At 49.9% G+C, this 23,178-nt stretch overlaps 1 long non-coding RNA gene and 1 other non-coding gene across 2 annotated transcripts; both read left to right on the top strand.

Moving 5' to 3' along the window:
* Positions 1 to 9,113: 9,113 nt before the first annotated feature.
* LOC138988943 (uncharacterized) lies at positions 9,114 to 22,396 on the top strand. The gene is made up of 3 exons (XR_011465210.1): positions 9,114 to 9,357; positions 20,127 to 20,291; positions 20,817 to 22,396. It is a non-coding gene; the product is annotated as an uncharacterized lncRNA (long non-coding RNA).
* TRNAC-ACA (transfer RNA cysteine (anticodon ACA)) lies at positions 20,147 to 20,219 on the top strand. Its single transcript has one exon. It is a non-coding gene; the product is annotated as a tRNA-Cys (tRNA).
* Positions 22,397 to 23,178: the final 782 nt, after the last annotated feature.

The raw sequence follows: 23,178 nt of genomic DNA, 5'->3' as shown, positions 1-23,178 counted from the left end.
CTGACCAGTGCAGAGCACCCGCCGTTTACCGCCCGGAGTCTCCACCTTGACTGGAACAGCCGAGACACGGGAAACGGACAGAGGTTGCAAGTTGGGGTGCGTGTGGGCTGAGCTGTCAATTCTGTCCCCAGCAAATTAAAGCACTTGCACAATTAACTCACAATCAGGAACAAGAGCCACAGAACACTTGTGGAGTTCCCCTGTTACTGCACAGTGACTAAGGGGGAACACGTGTTTATCAACAGCTGGGTGCTCTTGGAGGCGCGTGCGTGTGGGACACGCGTCCAGGGTGGGGCCTCCCTGTGCTGGGTCTCAGCCCCCCAGGTCCCCTGGAGTGTCTCTGCCTTGTGAGAGCCCAGTCACTGCACAGGGCGCTCCCAGGGCGCAGGTCCGCTTACACGCGTGCAGCACACACCACGGCCCTCCCTGGGAAGCAAGACCCAGTGTGCAGAGGTCTTTGGGGTCAGAGGCAGAACTTGTCTGGGGGCGTGCGTGACCAGCCAGCCCACTGACTTTTTCTGGATTCCAGTTTCCCTTGTGAGATGCCTGTCTTATTTATAAGATCACAGCAAGGGTCTAGACGTCGGACCGGTGTGAAGCTTCCCCGCCCTGCTCTCGCTCGGCTGGTGGTATCGTGACTTTGTCTACTCCTCAGACTCGCGTGGAGACGCGGGGCGCTCTGAATTCTCAGCCCCCCTGGGTGCCCAGCGAGGGGGAGAGGAGGCGCAGGCCTGGCGGTCTCCGCGGGTGCAGCCGCCTAAGGTGGCAGGTGGAGCCGGTCCCAGGCTCCGGGCGCGTCTGCACGAGCGACTCCAGGGGGCGCTGCAGCACTTTGTCAGCTGGGCCCCGGGAAACGCTTCCGCGCGTTTCAGAGTCCAGTTCTCGTCTAGATAAGCTCCCACTTTCCCTTCTTTTTCTACAATAAAACTGGAAGGAAGGCTAGTAGTTGGAACTATTAGTGGGTGAGAAGCAGCCGTGAAGGCAGAGGACAGGCAGCAGAGACGCAGGCGCACCTGTGACGCCCACCGGGGCGCCCGGCCTCTGCCTGAATCCTGATTTATTTCAGCCAGCGGGGGTCGCGGAGAAGGGGCGCAGCCGTGGCCCAGGGGTCTAGCGAACAGAGAAGCAGGGACCACAGTCTCCGGAGCCCCAGACCCTCCCCCACCCACACCCCCGCCGCTGTCGCCTTAGATGCCAAACAGCTGTCACAGCAGCGAAAGACCATACAATGTATGATCCACCCTAAAAGAAAATATGATGTGGAATTTCCCCAAGATTCAACCTCAAAAAATAGTAAAAGCTGGTTTAGTTGTTCGTGTCACAATAAAGGGGCTAGAAATTCAGAGTTTACATATAATTTGATGTGGGTAACAACCCAAACTGCAGTTCTGGGAGAAAGCGATGTTTTTCCGTGACAGCGCACAACAGGTTAACTTGTCTTGCTGTTTTTCAGTCATTGGCTTGCTTGGGAACTTTGGAGTCTTAGTTGCAAACATCGTGTTTTTAACACATCTTCACGTATTACTCAGGTGCTGAAGCTGCCCCGCCCTGGAAAATGACCTGTTGCTTCTGGAAGCTCCTCCGACAGGCTTGGCTGTGCCCACCGCTCCCGCCCAGGGCGGCCTCTCCCTCAGGACAAGGGGCGGGCCCATGGCCAGCTCTCTCCCGGCGGAGGGCAAGGCAGACGGCCAGACAGACTCATGTTGAGCTGGAGGAGACAGAGTCAGGAGCAAGCCAGCGGCACAGACGCGTCACTGCACATCCAGAGATTTAACACGGCCTGTGTGCGGAGCCCCTGCTGACTGGCCGAGGGGCCTCCTCTCCACCTGGGGTGCAGGCCAGGTGGGCTCAGCACCAGACTCCAGGGGTCTCGGGGGTCCTATGAGCTCAGAGTGAGACCGCGCTGACTGTCGTCCCCAGAGCCGACCCACTGGGTCAACCCAGCTCCCTTGGCCTCCCGGCCTGTGTGCCCAACACCAGCAATGCTGGGGGCTCCAGAGCATCATGGGCCTTCACAAGCAGAGCCCCACGCCTGCCCCCACAGTACACACATACACATGGGCCTTCACAATGAGAGCCCCACCCTCACCCCCACAGCACCACACACACACACACACACACACACACACACGGGCCTTGGTCCTCAGATGCGTCTGCACTGTGCTGTCCAGGGCTCCCTGCTTTGTCCTCATCAAGGACGGTCCCCCAGGAGAGGGCTCCTGGAGGGGGTGCATCGCCGTCTCAGGAGCCACCTGCCCTCAGAGGGGTCGGTGTCCTGTTTTCATGTCCCAACCGCTTTAATGCTGCCTGTTCCAGACGCGCGACGTGAGCAGGGCTGTCGGAATTCTGCACCCCTCTCGCCCCCCTCTGGCCAGTGAGTCCCTGGGCCTCATTCTCACACTGGAGCACTGAATTCTGCAGCCCTGGCCACCTCGGACCCACAGCAACCCAACTACACGGTTTGCAGTTTTCCAGTGCCCTTCCTCTTGCAGTCCTGGCTGGAAAACCCACAGCCCCAGCTCCGTCAGGATGAGGCCTCAGAGAACCAGGAGGGTGTGGCCGAGCCTGCAGTGCATTGGAGGCCTGTGCCCCGAGGGCGGCCCGGGGACAGCACGGGCACCCTGACGCCAACACGCTCATTTGTGCTGCGGCGGTTGTAGAGAATTCTGCTGGGACACGACAGCAAATAATTTAAGTTTTAGCAACTGCCTTAGTTGGGCTTCCCTGGTGGCTCAGAGGGTAAAGCGTCTGCCTGCAAAGTGGGAGACCCGGCTTTAATCCCTGGGTCAGGAAGATCCCCTGGAGATGGAACTGGCAACCCACTCTGGTACTCTTGCCTGGAAAATCCCATGGACAGAGGAGCCTGGTAGGCTTCAGTCCATGGGGTCGCAAAGAGTCGGACACGACTGAGCGACTTCCCTTTAGGCTTCTCTGCACAACAGACATTGCGGTGTGAGCTCCGAAAGCTGAGCCCGGGTCTCATTTCAGGCCCTGAGGCTGGTTCTCATCCAGGCCCCGGGGTCCCCTTGCTTGTGCACTGGGCTGGTGGCAGATTTGGGGTCTCCCTGCCCCACCTGCTGCCTCAGGGCTTCCTGGAGTCCCGCCTGATGAGTCAGGCTCACCCAGGATATCGCCCCCCATGAGGCCTTGATTCCGCAGACCCTTTCACAGGCCAGTGCAGCCTGATCCTGAGGGGGGTGCCTGCAGACTGAAGGGTCCTGGCCCTCCCACCACTGACCCCCATTTGACTGAAGGGGAAATCATACCTGTTATTGTATTTCACTTGCTTTTCAGAAAATTAAATGGCAATTTCCTTGAAAACACTTCTGATTTCAATGATTTATGTGCCCTGTGGTTTAGGAGTGTAGCTAGCATTTTTAGTGAATTTCTGCCAAGTTCAACTTTGAAGAAAAAAAATCCCATTTAATGTCAAATAAGCCATAGTTTGCAATAGAATGATTGCAGGCAAATGCCCAGTCACCCTCTAGACAATGTGCCTGCACCCAGATGCTTCTTCTCTTGTTTCCTAGTTGCGGACGCTTGAAGGAGTTGGCTCCTGTCTGGGGCTTGTCCCTGGTGGGAATGTCCCTGGTGCCCGCTGCTCCAGCGCAGCCCAGATGCTCAAGGGTCCACGTGCAGGAAGCAGAAGGACCAGGGCTCTGGCTGAAGACTCTCTGGAAGAGACTTTGCCAGGTCCATAAGAAGGTGGACGCTGGCGGGGACAGAGGTGGCGTGGGGTCTCGGGTGGGAGAAGCAGCATCAGGAAAGAGGCCACACGAGAAGGCGGTTCCCTGTGCCCAGGAGCCGGGAGGGCCACCCGCCCATGAGTCTGAGTGACCCCAGCCGAGGGCTTCTGGTGGCACAAGGCTCAGTGCAGGCATCGGCCTGTGAGGCACCTGGACACTGACTTTCAGAGCAAAGCGCCGAGCCCCCAGGGGCCTTCGGCGTGCTCAGGTCTGGCTAAGTGGACTGGGAGCCTGGACGGCCCCATAACAAAAAGTGAGCCACCGGCCCACTTCCTGCCTCAGAACTGTTCCTGCTTTGTGGCCAGGTTCTCACAGGGCCATCCTGCCTCCGGTGGGGCCTCGTGGAGGACCCTGGTAGCACCGCCTTGGGTCACCCTCCTGAGACCCCAGAGGGCAACACAGGAGCCCTGGTCACCCCTAGGTCCTGGCTCTGCACCCCACGAGCTGAGTCTGCGTCTTCAGTGGCATCTCCTCACCCGGCCTTGTTTTATATCGTTTTGGATGAAATCCCTTCAACAACCAGCAAAGCCTTTCTGAGCACACGTAGAAACAGTCTCACCAGGGAAGGCTCGTGGAGAAGCTCTGGACTTTGGGGCCAGAGAGGGTCTCATGGTCCGTCTCCCCGGCAAAGTTCCTCTCGCTGTTCATCCTGCGCGGACACAAGTCTGAGCAGGGTCAGCAGGCCTAGTACGCGGCAGGCCCCAGGATGATTCTCGAGTTGAGACAAGTGTTGGTTCTTGTGTCGCTGGTCCTGCTGACTATGCCAGTTGTCTCCCTGTTCACACTGTTTGCTGAACAGGGCAGGCAGGCGCGAGCGGGGAAGCTGGGAGAACCCTTGAGGGGCCGTGGGAGCTGCAGGCACGTTTAATCTCCAGACTGAGGCAGCAGCTGTAGCAGCAGACACGCTGCGTTCCCTCCTCTCGGGGCTGACTCGGCGGACACAGACCTAACGCAGCTTCAGGGGCTTTTCAGTGAAGCTTTTATATGCTTACAGGGCAGACGTGGCTGTGGCCGAAGGGGTACACGGCGATGCACACGCACAGCGCTGTGAGTGATCCCAGCTGTTACAGAACCACACTGACAGATCGTGGGGGGAGAGAGCCCAACCATCTTGGCTAATTTGCTCTTTCCCCACAGTTATTTAGCTCAACCCTGGTTTTCTGTCGACACTGCCAGGTTCTTTGCTGGGAGCAGTTTGAAGGGAACAGAACCAGCTCCCGTGGTCACTTGGTACCACATGGAGTGGGTGGTGGACCCCTGAGAAGCTAAACCCATTGCAGTCCCAGGGCCAAAGCATGACCGGTGTTAAATCTGGACTCTGCAGAATCATCTTTTCAACCTGGGCCCAAGGCAGGGGAAACAGGCCTCTAAGTCCCATCTGCCAAGGCTCTTTAAGAGCCATGGGCTGCTCAGCGGCCCGAGCAGACCGCCATGTGGCACTGGTTTAGAGCAGCGGGCTCTCTAATTGACCCACCCTTCATCACACGGCCTGACAACGCCCACCCCCCAGCGGCAGGAATGTCAGAATCCTTTCCAGAAAATCACTCCCCAGACTCTGGGCACAACTGCTATCGATTCGATTGCATCCACCCGCGTAAACAAATCGTCCAAACACTTAGTGTTTCCCATGATTTGGTATCACGCGAACCTCTAATGGGCTCAGAGCAGGGAAGACGGGAAAGCAGCCGTGTTGGGAAGCTGTCCTCCCTACAGCCTCTGCGGATGGTGCCCAGAGAGGAAGACTCTCCCGGGGCTCACTGCCCGATGGCCGTCCGCAGGACCTGGGGCGCCGTGTATGCCGTGCCTCCAGGCTGCGGGAGGCGGGTGCAGGGTGACACCCTCGGTGCACAGTCCAGCCTTTGGGGGTCGGGTGTCTGGTCAGCCCCCTGGACAGTCTCACGATCACGACCTAGAGGGAGAGGGCCCGCTCCCCTCCCTGTCCACGTGAGGGCCGTGGACGCGGACTCTCCCTGCAGCCACAGGGGACCGAGGAGGAAACACCCGCCGTCAACGGGAAGCTGTGACGTGTCATCACTGCTCCTGCTCCCATGGCAACAGGCTGGTCCATGAAGGGAGGCCCGTGGGGCCCGGGGGCTCCAGCTGCAGCTTCCCGAGGCTGGGCTCCCCTGGGACAGATGCCGAGATCTCTGCAGGGATGCAGGCCGGGGCGCTGCAGGCGGCCAGGCCAGGGCCCGAGTCCCTCGGGCTGACCCAGGCAGCACCAAGCCAGACCTGACAGGACCCAACAGAACCCTTCCACACTCACTACATCCTGGGTCTTTAAATCTTAGGTTAAATGCCGCCCGCCTGCCCCTCTGCCTTCACCCCCCACCCCGCCCAACTGCTGATGCTCCTCCTGAAGCTGGGCCATCTCTCAGAGGTGACTTGTCTGGGCCTAAGTTTCAGCTGGGAAAAGGGATGGCTGATACCCACCCATCATGTTTCAGCAAAAATTAGGGAACATCATGGAACACGTACATTTTATTTGGGGTGTAGCACATTGGCATTACTTACCAAACGCTTGCACATGTTATTTTGATTTTAATCATCTCTTTAAATGCTTGTATATTATCTAACCAGGTAATAATTTCCATGAAGGAATGGATCAGATTATACAAAAACTCAAATAGAAACCGCTTTTAGTTAAGATCCAGGACTTGTGTCATTATGTATGTGTGGCATATACATACATTTCCATGGCATCTGGAGTTGTGTCCAATAAATATTTACCAAAGAATTAAAGTAATTCTTCCAATTTGTTTTCTGGATGGTCCTATAGAAGTATGAAGTCTACAGAAAAAAAGATGTTTGCACTGAACTATACATTCAAAAGGGTATTTTAGCAAAGGCAATGGCATGAAAATTGGAGAAAATGATTTTGTTTCTACCAAGACAGATGTGCTTGGCACAAAGCCCGTATTTCGGGAATACAAAACAACCAGGGTATTGATTCCCATAACAATGTGTGGTTTCTGAGAGCTCGAGATTGCACCTAAAGGTATGTGTTACTTCAATCATCTGCAGGTGTGTTGTACTTAATTCATTAAAGATGCATTTCAGAGTCCTTTAGAAAATATTACCTCATCGATGTGAGCAGGGGTTGCCAGGAAGTGTGACCTGCACAGTCTCGAGCCCGCTGACCAGGGAACGCAGCCCCACCTGGGGGGGGGGACCTGGCAGACGGGCAGAGGAGGAGCAGCCTCACCATCAGCGCCTCTGAAGTGCCTGGGCCCCTGCTCCGCTCAGAGTTCCTCTTTTTCTTTACTTTTTTTTAATTGCGAAATCTATATTAGAAAAGAATATCAGTTATAACTTATAGACCTGCACGTTATGCATTGTTGTCGTTCAGTCACTGAGTCGTGTCTGACTCTGAGACCCCATGGACTGCAGCACACCAGGCTCCTCTGTCTTACAATATCTCTGGAAGTTTGCTCATCGAGTCGGTGATGCCATCCAACCATCTTGTCCTCTGCTGCCCCTTCTCCTTTTGCCTGCAATCTTTCCCAGCCTCAGAGTCTTTTCCAATGAGTGTGTTTATTATACAAATATGTGCATATGTATGTCGAATGAAAAAAATGCACAGCCTTAAAGCTGAGAATGATGCTTTATTCGGAGGACAAAACTGAGGACTTGAGCCCTGGACACAGCCTCTCAGATGCTTCTGAGGGATGGCTCTGAAGAGGTGAGGGGGGAGCCAGGATCTATAGGAGTTTTTGCAACAGAGACCAGCTAGTCGCAACATCAAAAGATCACTATTCACAAAAGGAAGCGAGACATGTCTAGTTAAGGAGTTTGGCCCTTTTCTATGTGTGAGAAGGTGCGAAGCCTGGGCTCACTGACACCTTTCTTTTGACCTGCACCCCGGCTGCCAGGGCCCAGTGGCCTGTGTCTGCCCATCCTGGGCCCCCCGGGGTGACTGACGATTGATGGGGGCATCCCCTCTCCACCCTGAGTCTCCTTAGGCCTCACCTTCGGGGGCTTTAAGGGCTCGATGGCTGCAGCCTCCTTTGTGTACTGACACTGCAGCAGCATTTTTCATTCGCACATATAATGGTCAAGATTTCCCAGTTACCTTTACCACTGTAGGGACCTGGTGTGGCATTGTGATGTGCTAATTTCACCCCCGGGTGCCTGGCAAAGGCCCCAGTAGAGCCGGAGCCCTGCCTGGTAGTGGGAAGCCCAGGAGATGACCTGGAAGCCCAGTGGCAGCTAAGGAAGGGGCCGTCTTGTGGCCCGAACCCTTTGCCCCAGGTTACTCTAGGCAGCCAGTGTCAGATTATGTTGATCTGCTTGCTGTGAGGAAGAGCCCTACTGCCTGGAATTTGGTGTCAGAGGGGAAAATACAACAAGCTGTTTAATTTCATTTAGCTGTTGATGCATGCACCCAGTAATCCCTAAGGTGTGGTCACCGGGTCAGTGCTGCACCAGACGCTGGCTCAGAGGGTGGACAGAGCAGGCAATCCTGCCCTCAGGGAGCTGCTGGACACGGCTGTGGTCCAGTGAGAGGAACAAAAAGACGACAGCTGTGTTTCTGGGGAAGAAAAAGGTCGGTGTGGGAGAAATTTAAAGCAAAGAGGTTTGGTGGGGTAAAAAAACAGTTCATTGAGCTGTTTCACAATTTTATCACGGAAACTACCGTGATTCCTATCAGCACATTTCTGGTAATTTACTTGAAACAACGGGAATGTCAACTATCAACCTTGGGGCCCAGACCTGGTAACCCAAGGGCTGGCAGGAAGAAACCCAGTCAACCCAGACCCCAAGCACGGCTGCTCTGCTGGGTATTGAAAGATACTGATTCCTGTTTCTCTAAATGACATTTTTAAGCTCGCTTTCACAGCAACCACACATAGGCGTAACCTCTAGTTGAGCCTGAGCTGCAGTCAGAATGGCGGCTTCTCCGTGGCTGTACCGTCAGGGCGCAGCCCGGCCCGGCCGTGAGGTCAGCCGGAGCCGCCCAGCTCTGCGCGGGGTTCGTGCTCCAGGCTCACCTCGCTGGAGCTCCCTCTGCGTTTCCCAAGCTCAAGCACAGGAGGCCTGCGCTACAAGACCCATTGGGCCCAGGCGGACCAAGGGCTCGGTTCTGGGTTTTGAGGGATTGGCTCTCCCAGGGCCCCGCAGGGCTGCGATGCTCAGGCAGGGTCTGGGCCGAAGCCGCTCTCGGAGCCTCTTCTGAGACTCACCTGAAGGGAAGACCTGCCGACCCGGCGGCCGCCCGGCTGCTCGCGCTTTGCGGAGCGACTTTGGCCCAGAGCCAGGCTCGTCTCCGGAAGCCAGAGCGGCGGTCGTTCAGAGCGCGGCCAGCAGGTGGCGCTGCAGGCCTCGCGTGACGGGTCCCCGCGGGCCCGCGGATTCCGGGCCCGGCTCTCGCTCCTTCCAGCCGCGGCTGACCGGAAGGCGGGCCCCATGAGCCCCGCGCCTCAAGGCTCCAGGCGGGCGTCCCCACCCTAACGGGCGAGGGTGAAGTTGCAGAACCCAGGGCAGCGTCCCACTTCCCCGGAAAAGATCGGGGAGGTCCCTGAGGCAGCCAAGCCCGTCTCAGCCGCCATTGCTGGTGAGCGCCACGGTCTCCATCTTCCACACGGAGACCGTCTCCTCTGTTCACCTTGAGGTGAGGCTTTCTTCAGGGTCGAGTTCGCTTTAAAATCCCTGAGTTTAAATTTGGTGATTCAGGTCATTCCGCTCCTTCTCCTCCGTTCCGTGATTTCAGAATCTTTCTTGGAAGGTCTTCTAGGATGAAGGGACCCGGGTTTCTGTCCCAGCAGAAAGGAGGAAAGTTGCAGCCACGAGGACGAAGTCGTGACAACACAGACGCGTGGAGGGGCCGCTGGAGAGCAAGCGGGTGGGAGTCCGACGGCCAGGGGCAGATGGGGGTGCGCTGGGAAGCCCCCCTCAGCCGACCCAGTGGTCAGGCCGGGTGGACCCAGAGGGAGCACCGACCACTCCAGTCTCTACTCGGTCTCTACTCCAGACTCTACTCCATCTCTACTCCAGTCTCTACTCCATCTCTACTCCAGTCTCTACTCCATCTCTACTCCAGTCTCTACTCCATCTCTACCCAGTCTCTACCCCTGTCACTACCCCAGTCTGTACTCCAGTCTGTACCCCAGTCTCTACTCCATCTCTACCCTGTCTCTACTCCAGTCTCTACTCCATCTGTACTCCAGTCTCTACTCTGTCTCTACTGGGGTCTCTACTCCATCTCTACTCCAGTCTTTACCCCTGTCACTACCCCAGTCTCTACTCCTGTCTCTACTCCAGTCTCTACCCCAGTCTCTACTCTGTCTCTACGCCAGTCTCTACTCCTGTCTCTACTCCAGTCTCTACCCCTGTCATTACCCCAGTCTCTACTCCAGTCTCTATGCCATCTCTACTCTTACTGTAGTCTCTACCCCAGTCTCTATTCCAGTCTCTACTCCATCTCTACTGGGGTTTCTACCCCAGACTCTACTCCAGTCTCTACTCCGTCTCTACTGGGGTCTCTACTCCATCTCTGCTCCAGTCTCTACCCCTGTCACTACCCCAGTCTCTACTCCGTCTCTACTCCAGTCTCTACTCTGTCTCTACTCCTGTCTCTACTCCGTCTCTACTCCAGTCTCTACCCCTGTCACTACCCCAGTCTCTACTCTGTCTCTACTCCAGTCTCTACTCTGTCTCTACTCCAGTCTCTACTCCGTCTCTATTCCAGTCTCTAGTCCATCTCTACTGGGGTCTCTACCCCAGACTCTGCTCCAGTCTCTACTCCGTCTCTACTGGGGTCTCTACTCCGTCTCTACTCCAGTCTCTACCCCTGTCACTACCCGTCTCTACTCTGTCTCTACTCCAGTCTCTACTCTGTCTCTACCCCAGTCTCTACTCTGTCTCTACTCTGTCTCTACTCCAGTCTCTACTCCGTCTCTACTCCAGTCTCTACTCCGTCTCTACTGTGGTCTCTACTCCGTCTCTACTCCAGTCTCTACCCCTGTCACTACCCCAGTCTCTACTCCGTCTCTACTGGAGTCTCTACTCCATCTCTACTGGGGTCTCTACTCCGTCTCTACTCCAGTCTCTACTCCATCTCTACTCCAGTCTCTACCCCTGTCACTACCCCAGTCTCTACTACTGTCTCTACTCCGTCTCTACTGGGGTCTCTACTCCGTCTCTACTCCAGTCTCTACCCCTGTCACTACCCCAGTCTCTACTCCGTCTCTACTGGAGTCTCTACTCCATCTCTACTGGGGTCTCTACTCCGTCTCTACTCCAGTCTCTACCCCTGTCACTACCCCAGTCTCTACTCCGTCTCTACTCCAGTCTCTACCCCTGTCACTACCCCAGTCTCTACTTCAGTCTCTATGCCATCTCTACTCTTACTGTAGTCTCTACCCCAGTCTCTACTCCGTCTGTACTGGGGCCTTTACCCCAGACTCTACTCCAGTCTCTACTCTGTCTCTACTCCAGTCTCTACTCCATCTCTACTGGGTTCTCTACCCCAGACTCTACTCCAGTCTCTACTCCGTCTCTACTCCAGTCTCTACCCCTGTCACTACCCCAGTCTCTACTCTGTCTGTACTCTAGTCTCTACTCTTTCTCTACTCCAGTCTCTACTCCGTCTCTACTCCAGTCTCTACTCCATCTCTACTGGGGTCTCTACTCCAGTCTCTACCCCTGTCACTACACCAGTCTCTATTCCTGTCTCTACTCCAGTCTCTATGCCATCTCTACTCTTACTCTAGTCTCTACCCCAGTCTCTACTCCATCTCTACTGGGGTCTCTACCCCAGACTCTACTCCAGTCTCTACTCTGTCTCTACTCCAGTCTCTACTCTACTCCGTCTCTACTCAAGTCTCTACCCCGTCACTACCCCAGTCTCTACTCTGTCTCTACTCCAGTCTCTACTCCGTCACTACCCTAGTCTCTACTCCGTCTCTACTGGGGTCTCTTCTCTGTCTCTACTGGGGTCTCTAATCTGTCTCTACTCCAGTCTCTACTCCATCACTACCCCAGTCTCTACTCCATCTCTACTCCAGTCTCTACTCCGTCTCTACTGGGGTCTCTACTCCGTCTCTACTCCAGTCTCTACTGGGGTCTCTACTCCAGTCTCTATCGCAGTCTGTACTCCTTTTCTCTCTCACACTGCTGCTCTGGCAGACGGTTCTCTCCTCTTGGGTCCACGTTTGAAGTTTGCTGATTTCTTCCTTTGTTTCCTCTGTGAAACTCTCTCCTGCAAGCGTTCCTCCCCCAGGCATTCCCTGGACACTTTTCAGCTCTGTCACCACCTCCAGGTCTGGTGACCGCCACACACTCTGCTTCTTTATTTCAGTCATCAGTTGTTCAGCCTCCTAGGGCTCCTCGAGTCTGGGAACCCCCACCTCCCTCAGCCCATTGGCACAAGTCCCGAGAGAGCTGCCTGGTCTTTCTCACCCTCAGCCTTGGTCATAGAGTCTCCTCCAGATGAAAGGGCCTTGTGCCTAATCCTGCCTCCTTAGTGATAAAACACACAGCTCAGTTGAGTTCCCTTCTCCCCAACTCTTCTCAGAGTGATGACGCCACAGGCCTCATGTAGAGAGAGCGGCTCCTCTCCCTCCAGAACATAAGAGCCCCCAGGGAGGAGGTGGACTCACCACCCGGGGATGAAGGGTCAATGGGCAGAGCTGTTTCATTTCCCTGAAACCTGGTGCTTCCTCCCGCCCCTTGACAGCCAGCCCCTAGGAGAGACCTGCAGTGACCTGAGCGTCATGAGTCCCCATCTTCTCTGAGGGGAGAGCCCGGTAGTGAAGGTACTTCCTGAGAGATCAGGGTGGGAACGAGGCCCTGAGTGTGGATGCCTGACCCTGTGGGGTCCTACGACCAGCAGTTCTTGCCACTCCTGGGCGCCTGGAAGCTCCTAGAGTCCCAACCCAGCCAGGCGCCTGATCAGGCGCCGGGTGGCCTGCATCCCCACCACCCGCTTCCAAAGCCCCCACATCGGCCTGGCTTTCACTCCTGCGGGAATGGCTGCGTCCTGCGGGCACATGGAAACCCGGGGCGTGCGGGGCCAGCACCTCACCTTGGCCTCCAGGATAAAGGACTCAGGCTTTGCTGGAAAGACCATCAGACATGTTTCGTCTGACTTTCTTCTCTCAGACTCTTCATTCCAACAAGATCATTCATCCATCAGTAGGGAAAATCCTTGCCTTAATCCCAATTGTAGCATTAATTGTGGAAAACACCCCACGGAGCTGAGAGGTTTGAAAACTAGTAACAGCTGCTAAGAAAAGTGTGATTTCTTTGGCTTTATTTTAAATACATGTGTACATATTACATGAAACACACAAATATCATACATGTAGTAGGAAAAGGCCAAGTGGTAGATATGAGGAAATATTTCTAAGATCTTTAATTTTGTGAAGCAAAACTACATTCATCTACAGCTAAAACTGTCATTTTAAATAGTAAGCTAAGCATGGAATTTAGGATTATGAAGCTCTTTATATTCATAAAATAATTAAAACAAATTTCATAAAGTAACAGGGATTTTAGTCATTGTGAAATAATACATAAATGTAAGGTTGTGATTCTTTAAAATTCAGTTTACTTACAATAGCACATTGACTGTGTCAATGACAGACGTTTAAGGTAGCAGATTTGAAGTCTTAGTAATACAAATATAATTGGTTTTAAATGTAATGTTTCATGGTATTTCATCTAAACAGGTAATCTCAATCCTCTGCAGTTACTATAGTGAGGTGTTTGGTATGTATTTTGCTCTTGTTGTAATAAATGTTCAGTACCACCTCATATATCAGAGGAGACCTGGACCCTTCAGGAAGGGGTGCAGGAAGGGGGAGGGTGGGACGACTTATGACCCAGACGTGTGCGTTCAGGGCACCATTATTCCTTAATTACGGCCTGCGTAAACCTCACACTGCATTTGCCAGAAAACAGACTCATTCACACAACACTGAGAGGGAGACAAAGGCAACTAGCTTGACATTTAATTCAGCAGGTTCTAAAAATGTGAGTAGAAACAAATAGAAAGACTCAAGACTTGGAACAGGGACACAATACAATCCTGAGGTCAGGCAACCAAAACAGAATGGAATTAAAGTTAGCCACTGAACAGCAACAACAAAAACAGAGTAAAATATAGTGAGGATATCAGTGTGAACTGTAGTGGGGGAGACAGTTTTGTCAGGAAATCACTGAGGTCGAAACCCGACTGCGGGGACTGGGCATCGGTTGCACGGGAAGCGTGCCCTTGGCTCCTGGGGATGTTCGCCTCCCTTGCTCTCCGCTGCCTCCCTCCATCTCACTGGGCCTCACTCCCTCCTGGAAGGAACTGCAGGCGCTCGACAGTCAAAGGCACGCAAACATCCATCTGTGTCTGGGAACAGGTGCCGGAGCCTCACACGAAGGGAAGCTGGTAGAAGGTCTTCTTGGGATTCACTTTTGAACTTTTTCGCATTTGAAATGGAAAATGAAGAAATGTAGAATTATACATATCAGTTCAGTTCACTCAGTCGTGTCCAACTCTTTGTGACCATGGACTGCAGCACGCCAGGCCTCCCTGTCCATCACCAACTCCTGGGCTTGCTCAAACTCACGTCTATTGAGTCAGTGATGCCATCCAACCATCTCATCCTCTGTCGACCCCTTCTCCTCTCGCCTTCAGTCTTTCCCAGCATCAGGGTCTTTTCTAAGGAGTCAGTTCTTTACATCAGGTGGCCGAAGTATTGGAGCTTCAGCTTTGGCATCAGTCCTTCCAATAAATATTCAGGACTGATTTCCTTTAGGATTGACTAGTTTGATCTCTTTGCAGTCCAAGGGACTTTCAAGAGTCTTCTCCAACACCACAATTCAAAGCATCAGTTCTTCGATGCTCAGCTTTCTTTATGGTCCAACTCTCACATCCATACATGACTACTGGGAAAACCATAGCTTTGACTATATGGACCTTTGTTGGCAAAGTAATGTCTACTTTGTACTATTTTTAGATAAAAGTCCAAGAAGACAAATAAAAGCTGTAAAGATTTTAAAAAATCCTATTACTCTTTGAAGATGATATGTTTGTTTACTCAGTAAAACCAAGAGATTATAATAAAGAAAACTACCACTTTTTATTGAATGAAATTATAGAACAATCAGGGATTCATATATAACATTCATGGATAGGAACACCTGTTAGCAACAAGATGCCTTCTGCTTCCAAATGAATTACAAATTCTCTCTGGTTCTAATAAAAATTCCAACAGGTTTTTACATGGACCTTGAAAATGGCACCTAAAAACTTATAAACAAAATTAAAAAGTGGAGTGGTGACATTTCCTACTAAGTATCAAGGTGCTACGATAGTTAGAATGGTTTTGCTGTTGTTCAGTTGCCCAGCTGTATCATGGGCTGCAGCGTGCCAGGCCTCCCTGTCCCTCACCATCTCCTGAGTTTTGCCCAGGTTCATGTCCATTGCATTGGTGATACCATCCAGCCATCTCATCCTCTGACACCCTCTTCTGCCCTCAGTCTTTCCCAGCAGCAGGGATTTTTCCAGTGGGTCAGCTATTCACATTAGGTGACCAAAATACTGGAGCTTCAGCTTCAGCATCAGTCCTTCCAATGAGTATAATGATAAGTATACTGAAATAAAGATAACCTCACCAGTAATCAGGATGGTGCAGAATAAAACTCTGTGATACCACTTAACGTTCACCAAGTGGTTAAAAAATACACAGTCCGGAAATACCACATTCTGGTCAGCGTCTAAAATCACATGAGATCATGAAGTGTTGCATTGAGGGTAAACCTCCCAAAGACCTGTTTTTATAGTTTAGTCACTAAATCGCGTCTGACTCTTTCCAACCCCGTGGACTGTAGCCCACCAGGCTCCTCTGTTCATGGGATTTCCCAGGCAAGAATACCAGAGTGGGTTGCCATTTCTTCCTCCAGGGATCTTCCAACCCAGGATTGAACCCGAGTCTCCTGCTTTGCAGGCAAACTTTATCACTGAGCCTCCAGGGAAGCTTCCACCCAGCACCTGAGACAGCCGCTTAAAACTAGTGAACACGGTGAGCACCTGCCCATCCCCCACGGCTGCACCTTGAGGAATTTATCACACAAATCCCAAGGGACGTAGAATCATCTTCATGGCCAGGTTATTTGTAAAAGAGAAACACTGGAAATGTCAGGGACCGTTACAGGAGAATGGAAAAATATATTGCATTATATCCTTTGCAGAGAGCCGTAATATTTTATTATCAGTTAGGTAGTATTTGTTCTTAAAGAAACTAAGTTATCCTAATTGGATCCTTCAAGATTTCAAGATACCAAATTATCATAATTTAAAATTCTGTCCCTAACAAAAGTATTTGTTTTATGCATTTTCCTCTTAAATAAATGGATTTCCTTTTCTTCTCTGCCACAACCCCCTCCCCACTCTACAGTTATGAAGATATTTTCTGTGCTTTCAATTTTCTTAAAATCCAAGCAAACCAAACCAATATTTCTAATCTTATAGTGTTTGAAATGAGAAAATCTAGCACCTTAAAATGTAGGTCCCCACTTGGAGTAAATAGCAGGGAATTTTTTAAAATCAGTTTTAGCAATCCTGGACCTACTGATGGCACCCGAACTTTTAAACGATGGGTCAGCAGGTTTGCCTGCGCACAGGGAAAGAGACTGTGAATGCTCAAGTGATGCCTGCTTGACCTCGAAACCTGTGAGCCTGCCTTCTTCACAGATTACACCTCTACCCAGTAAAGATGCTCTTTACTGTTATTGGGGAAAAAAAAAAAACCTTAACATAAACATCATGGACTACAGAAGCTGAGTTATCTCTCCAATGTGTATACGTAAACAATCATTTTTCCTTTGTTTTCTTTTAAGCAATACAAACTCTGTACTCTTGCCCGGAAAATCCCATGGACGGAGGAGCCTGGTGGGCTGCAGTCCATGGGGTCGCTAAGAGTCGGACACGACTGAGTGACTTCACTTTCACTTTTCACTTTTATGCATTGGAGGAGGAAATGGCAACCCACCCCAGTGTTCTTGCCTGGAGAATCCCAGGGATGGCGGGGCCTGGTGGGCTGCCGTCTATGGGGTCGCAGAGTCGGACACAACTGAAGCGACTTAGCAGCATCAAGTTTTTATGATTTGTTCTGGGTTTATTTGTGTTTATTCTCTAGTCATTTCTCTACATATTTCTCATACCTTAGTTTTAACGGAGTGCTATTCTAAAACATCTCTTTTAGACGAACTATTTTTTTTGCCACTTCCAAACCTGAGAGTTACAGCTCTAAATATGAAGTCATTTTGCTGAATTTTATTTGATAACCATAATACCATATTACTTATATTTCTAATAATCAGATATTTATTTCTAGTAAAAGTTTCCAGTATGGTTTGAGGATAAATACTGTTTAATTATTAGTGTAAAGATGATTGTGCATAGTCACAATCAGGTTGTATTTAGTTGCTGATGGGTTTTCCTCCTAGGAGACTGAGTTCCAGGAGTAAGAACTCTGCCTGTTTTCCTTATCACAGAATTCCCTCAGGCATGTAGTAGGGGAACAAGCCTTCCTGGGTTTGCTTACAGCAGTTAAGTAAATTCCTACCACCGCATGTGTTAGCATGGAAGCATCTCACAAGAGCTACTGAACCAGAAAACCGCTCGTCTCCCTGTCGCAATCCCTGTTTTATTAGGGGTTTGTGTGTGTGACACACACACACGAGAAGAGGCAAACATCAACCTGAGGTCAGTCATTTTAAAAACTGAGGCCATCAACTTAAAAATAGGAAAGAAAATGCTGCATTTCTTTCCTATTATTATTTATTTTGTCTGCTGGTTATTATGGAAAACAGTTTGTTAATAGATGAGGGGTGTGTTGAAAAATCATCTGCTCTTGGTCAAAGAAATAAGATGCTATCGGTGCAAAGCCATTACAATATTATTTTATGCTAATTCTCCAAGTCATAAATAGTCCATAAAGACATTTTAAAAGCATAAGCAGGAGGTAAGCAAGTTTTCTTAGGGAAGTTTATTGATAAGGGGACCAGAGATGCAGAATTATAGCTACACTGAAAAATGATCTGTATACATTTATATATATAAAATATAGATTTAATAGATGAAGATACAATATGTAACCTAGTTCCTAGAATTTTAAAGCTAGTTACAAACTAAAGCATCAATACTTTGTAATTGAAGTTTATAGTGTTTTTACTTTATTTAAGGCACGAGATAATGGGTAAACATTTCATAAAAAGAAACTCACTTTTCTGCTTCATTTCTCACACCTTCCTGAGCATCCTGCTGGGAACACTGGCCTATAAAATTATAATCTTTTACTGTGGTTGAACTTGTAATAACTAAAAAAGTGACTCTAGGTATATATTTTTCCTGAAAATATTCTCAATATACAAATTCCAACAACTTTGAAAATCACATGGCTTTGTAACCTTGGGAGATTAGAATTATTTTAAAATTTGCACATGAAGTAAAGATTTTAAAATGTATTTATAGTCTCAACATTTTACAGTCAGCTAATTCAAATGAAATGCCCTATAACTGCACTTGATTTCAAAATTCTTTTGAGGCGTCTACTTTTTTATTCCTGCTGGCTTGGGTAACCCCACTGCCTGGTCGGGTGACAGTCCCAGGAGGCCTGCAGTGACCGTGTCCCATGCGAGGGTGGGATACCCTGGCTCCATCTCCCCATGGAAGCGTGAACTCTGGTGAACCCGCCCGGTTCCTGCCGTCTCTAATCCCCTTGGAGCTCACCTGACAGGCCCGCTTTGGCGTCGGCTCTCAGAAGACCCTCTGGTGCTGGCGATGGTCCAGCCTCATCACACCTGCAGGGACTTTCTGACACTCCTGGCTGCAACCTGGCTGGAGCCCTCCAGACACCCCGGGCCCTTCTGCCTCCTCCCCTTCAGTTTGCTCGGCCTTCCAGTGCAGAAGCCACAGTCTGGGGTCAGACAAGCCTGTGTGAGGGGTTTTGTCATAATTTCAACAAGGAGCAGCCATAGGCTGCCAAGGTCAATCAGGCTCGAATTCCTTCACGCATGAGGCGCACGGCACAGGGCTGAGGCACTTTGTCACACAGCGACTCAAGTCAACACAACACCATCTTTTGTCTTCTCAATGGGTCCTTTATTTAGTGTATTTATTGAACGTCTCCTACATGAAGGAGTTTGAAAGACAGTGATATAGAAGCGATCAAAGCTTCCAGAGGCAATTGTGGTTGTTTGCAGTTATTGATGGGATTTCCTCTGAGTATGATTCCCACGGTGGATTTTAGACGGCTTTCTGTCAGGAATGGGTGTACGGTGTGATTCTATTTGGAACCCTTGAGACGATCAGATAAATCTCACTATCCTGAATGTGGTCCCATAGCACCATGTTGGCTTCCTAGTACTGAGCCTCCTTGTAGAGAAGAGGGCTCTGCTCTGGATTTTCCAAAGACGTCCTGTGGTGGGTTTGTCCTTCTGACACACCTCCTGATGGTCATGGTCAGTCCTGTGCTGACTTCACAGGGCAAGGCGGGGGCGTGGGTGAGTCAGTCCTGGAGCAGGATCCGGAACTTTTTTGTGGGTTTCCCCTGGTGGCTCAGACGGTAAAGCATCTGCCTGCAATGCGGGAGACCCAGATTCGATTCCTGGGTCAGGAAGATCCCCTGGAGAAGGAAATGGCAATCCACTGCAGCACTCTTGCCTGGAAAATCCCATGGACGGAGGAGCCTGATAGGCTACAGTCCATGGGGTCACAAAGAGTCGGACACGACTGAGCGACTTCACTTTCCCAGGGTTAAGTCTTGAAATCTTGAAAGAACTTATGAGCATAACTTTCTAACTCCTGAACCATTGACGATTATTCATTACTTTAAAATTTTCTGCATTAGATATTTATATTGTCTTTAAAAATGAGCTTCTCTAGTGGCTCAGTTGATGAAGAATCTGCCTGCAATGCAAGAGATTCAGTTTTGATCCCTGGGTCAGGAAGATCCCCTGGAGAGTGGGATGGCAGTCCACTCCAGTATTCTTGCCTGAGAATTCCAGGGACAGAGGAGCCTTACAGGCTACAGTCCATAGGGCTGCAAAGAGTCAGGCATGCCTGAGCGACTAACTAAAAATGTTAAATGAACTTTGGCTAGTTGTGTTTGTTCATAAATTTATCCATTTTACTGATATTTTCAAGATGACTACTCCTCAGCTATGTCTAGTATATGTCAGCCATCCCCAAACCTGCCCAGACGCCAGCATCCCCTGCAGACACCACCCCAGGGGTCTGCTCAGAACTCAGAGGGAAACACCTTTCAGCCAGTGGGTGGGGCTTTTCCCTCCAACCCACTGGTTGTGAGTTCAGCCAAAACCCTGTTGCGTTTGCTAACCATTGCCTTGATTACTCATGATCTTCCTCTTTTTTATTTGTAGACATCTTTATATATATGGACTTCCTGGTGGCTCAGACGGTAGAGCGTCTGCTTACAATGCAGGAGACCCGGGTTCAATCCCTGGGTCGGGAAGATCTCCTGGAGAAGGGAATGGCAACACACTCCAGTATTCTTGCCTGGAAAATCCCTAGGATGGAGGAACCTGGTAGGCTAGAGTCCATGGGGGTCTCAAAGAATCGGACATGACTGAGCAACTTCACTTTCACTTTATGTATTATAGATATTAATCTTCTCTGTATTTATGATTGTTAAGTAAATTCTCTGTATCAGTATTCGCAAAAGTAATCTATGCTCAGCATTTATATGGTGGGTAACAAAAAACTTTCAAGTTGTTTCAAAACAAAACATGTAGTTAAATTATCCCATTGCTCTGGATTTTTCTGCTATAAAGAAATACCTCGAAGACCCATTTGGATAATTCTCAGTGAACAGTTGGATTATTCACAGCTGCACACATAAAAACAGTTTAGGCTCATGAATTTTATTGCATTGTGTCCCACTAACAAAAGGCCTTAAAAAGCTTGTATTTATTTATTTTTAATGCCTCATAAGAAAGCACCAGTAAGTAATAAAGCAGGCCATGAAGATTCAGGAATTATCTGTTCCCATCACACGTTCTCTCGCCTTTTGGGATTCATGTCTGCTTTGTTTGTTTTTCACCAAAACCCAGGAGCAGGGGTTGCGATTCGGGATGTTCTGAATGTTTGACCCTCACGATTATTGCTGCTGGGACACGGTCATCTTCTCTGGAACCGCTTATTACAAAACAGCTTGCAGACCTCCCAGACCTTCATTGCCAGGAAACATCAGGCTCAGCTCTTCGGATCAGCTGAGACTTCGGGACTGACGGCTGAAACATAAACAGCAGAGCCTCGCACGGGCCGGTGGCATGAGGGCCACCTGCTTCCTCCCCGAAGCCCCCGCTGCCCCCACCGCAGGGACCCCCATCCAGATGTGCTCTCAGGCCTCCTGGGAAGTAGTCAGTGTGACAAGGTTTTTTCCATCAAGAATTCAAAACTCAGAATCAAACCTCTGCTGTGTTAGTTAATAAACCTGAAAGAAAGAAAGTGGAGTTGCTCAGTTGTGTCCGACTCTTGCGATCCCATGGACTGTAGCCTACCAGGTTCCTCCGTCCATGGGATTCTCCAGGCAAGAATACTGGAGTGGGTTGCCATGTCCTCCTCCAGGGGATCTTCCCGACCCAGGGATCAAACCCAGGTCTCCCACATTGTAGGCAGACGCTTTACCATCTGAGCCACCAGGGAAGTTCAGTTAATAAACCTAAACACTCAAAATCATAGTGTTTACACACTCCATGCTTACTAGGAAAGTGTAATAATATTTACTTAATAATCATTAATAGTCTATTTCTGAGCATGATATAAACCATACTAGAGGGTCAGCAAGGTGTAATTAATACAAGTGGGTTGATTTCAAGACATGATGGTCACCAGAGAAATCTTGCCTGGAGTGTGTGTCTGGCGTTTGCGGCTTCTTGCTGAGTTGCCCTGTTCCCAGGGGCCACGGCTTCCTGGTCAGAGGTGGAAGTTCCCTAATCTGACAAAGTGGTGACGAGCATGGAGCAAGACAGTCACCTGCCAGCACAGTTTGCTTCCACTTATTTTTGGGCCGAAAGCCAAAAAAATTACATTATTTATCCTCTCAAGAGCAGGAAAAGGAAGTCTTCTGAGAGTTACAGTGTCTGCGTTCCACAGGAGCAGGAGCAGCGGGCGAGGGGACAACTCTGCCCAAGAGGAGTTATTCAGACATTAGAAGACGCTGTTGCAGGCTTCAAAGTCCTCACAGCCTCACAGCGTGATTCTGGGAGTTTAGAGACAGTTTCACGGTGCTGTCCTACAAGGCTGCGGGCTTTCTTAGGAGCTGAAATGATTTATGACTATTTCCTCGGAGGCCACATTTCCTCCTGAGCTCCAGTTTTCTTACCTGCAAAATTAAAATTTTATTTAGATGATATTAAAATTCTGTTCCTCCTTTAATATTTTATTAAAGTCCTTCTCGAGTCCTTTGCTCCAGGTCACACAAACAAAAATTGGTTCAAGGAAAGAAAACATCTGTGTCAACCACATCTGTACTGTTCCTATATCTAAACACTTAGTGAAAACTTAATTGATAATGATAGTAAATGCCATGTCTGAGTGAAGTGGTTTAAACCAGAGTAAAACCAGCATTGAGGAGGCACAGTTCTCAAGAACAGGTGGTTCTCTGGTCGTTCACAGGGATGTGCCTGACACGTGGACACTGGTCTTCACCCAATACCCTTCAGTCTTAATAAACTTTATTTTGAGTTAACTTTACTATGACTATACTATAAAATAAATATATTTTTGTGTGGAATCAGTTCAGTCTCTCAGTCATGTTCAACTCTGCGACTCCATGGACTGCAGCACACCAGGCCTCTCTGTCCATCACCAACGCCTGGAGTCCACCCAAACCCACGTCCATTGTGTCAGTGATGCCATCCAACCATCTCATCCTCTGTCGTCCCCTTCTCCTCCTGCCTTCAATCTTTCCCAGCATCAGGGTCTTTTCAAATGAGTCAGTTCTTTGCATCAGGTGGCCAAAGTATTGGAGTTTCAGCTTTCGCATCTGTCCTTGCAATGAACATTCAGGATTGATTTCCTTTAGAATTGACTGGTTTGATCTTCTTGCAGTCCAAGGGACTCTCAAGAGTCTTCTCCAACACCACAGTTCAAAAGCATCTGTTCTTCAGTGCTCAGCTTTCTTTATGGTCAATTCACATCTTTATGGTCAATTCACATGATTACTGGAAAAATCATAGCTTTGACTAGACAGACTTTGTCAGCAAAGTAAAGTCTCTGCTTTTTAATATGCTATCAAGGTTGATCATAGCTTTTCTTCCAAGAAGAAAGTGTTTTTTAATTTCATGGCTGTGTCTTTTAATTTCAAAGTGCCTTTTAATTTCCACCATCTGCAGTGATGTTGGAGCCCAGGAAAATAAAGTCTGTCACCGTTTCCATTGTTTCCCCATCTATTTGCCATGAAGTGATGAG

Source organism: Bos mutus, chromosome 8 (genome assembly GCF_027580195.1).
Source record: "Bos mutus isolate GX-2022 chromosome 8, NWIPB_WYAK_1.1, whole genome shotgun sequence".
Classification (NCBI taxonomy): Eukaryota; Metazoa; Chordata; class Mammalia; order Artiodactyla; family Bovidae; genus Bos; species Bos mutus.
Note: the sequence above shows the minus strand (reverse complement) of the source record. Positions and strands in the feature narration are given on the sequence as shown.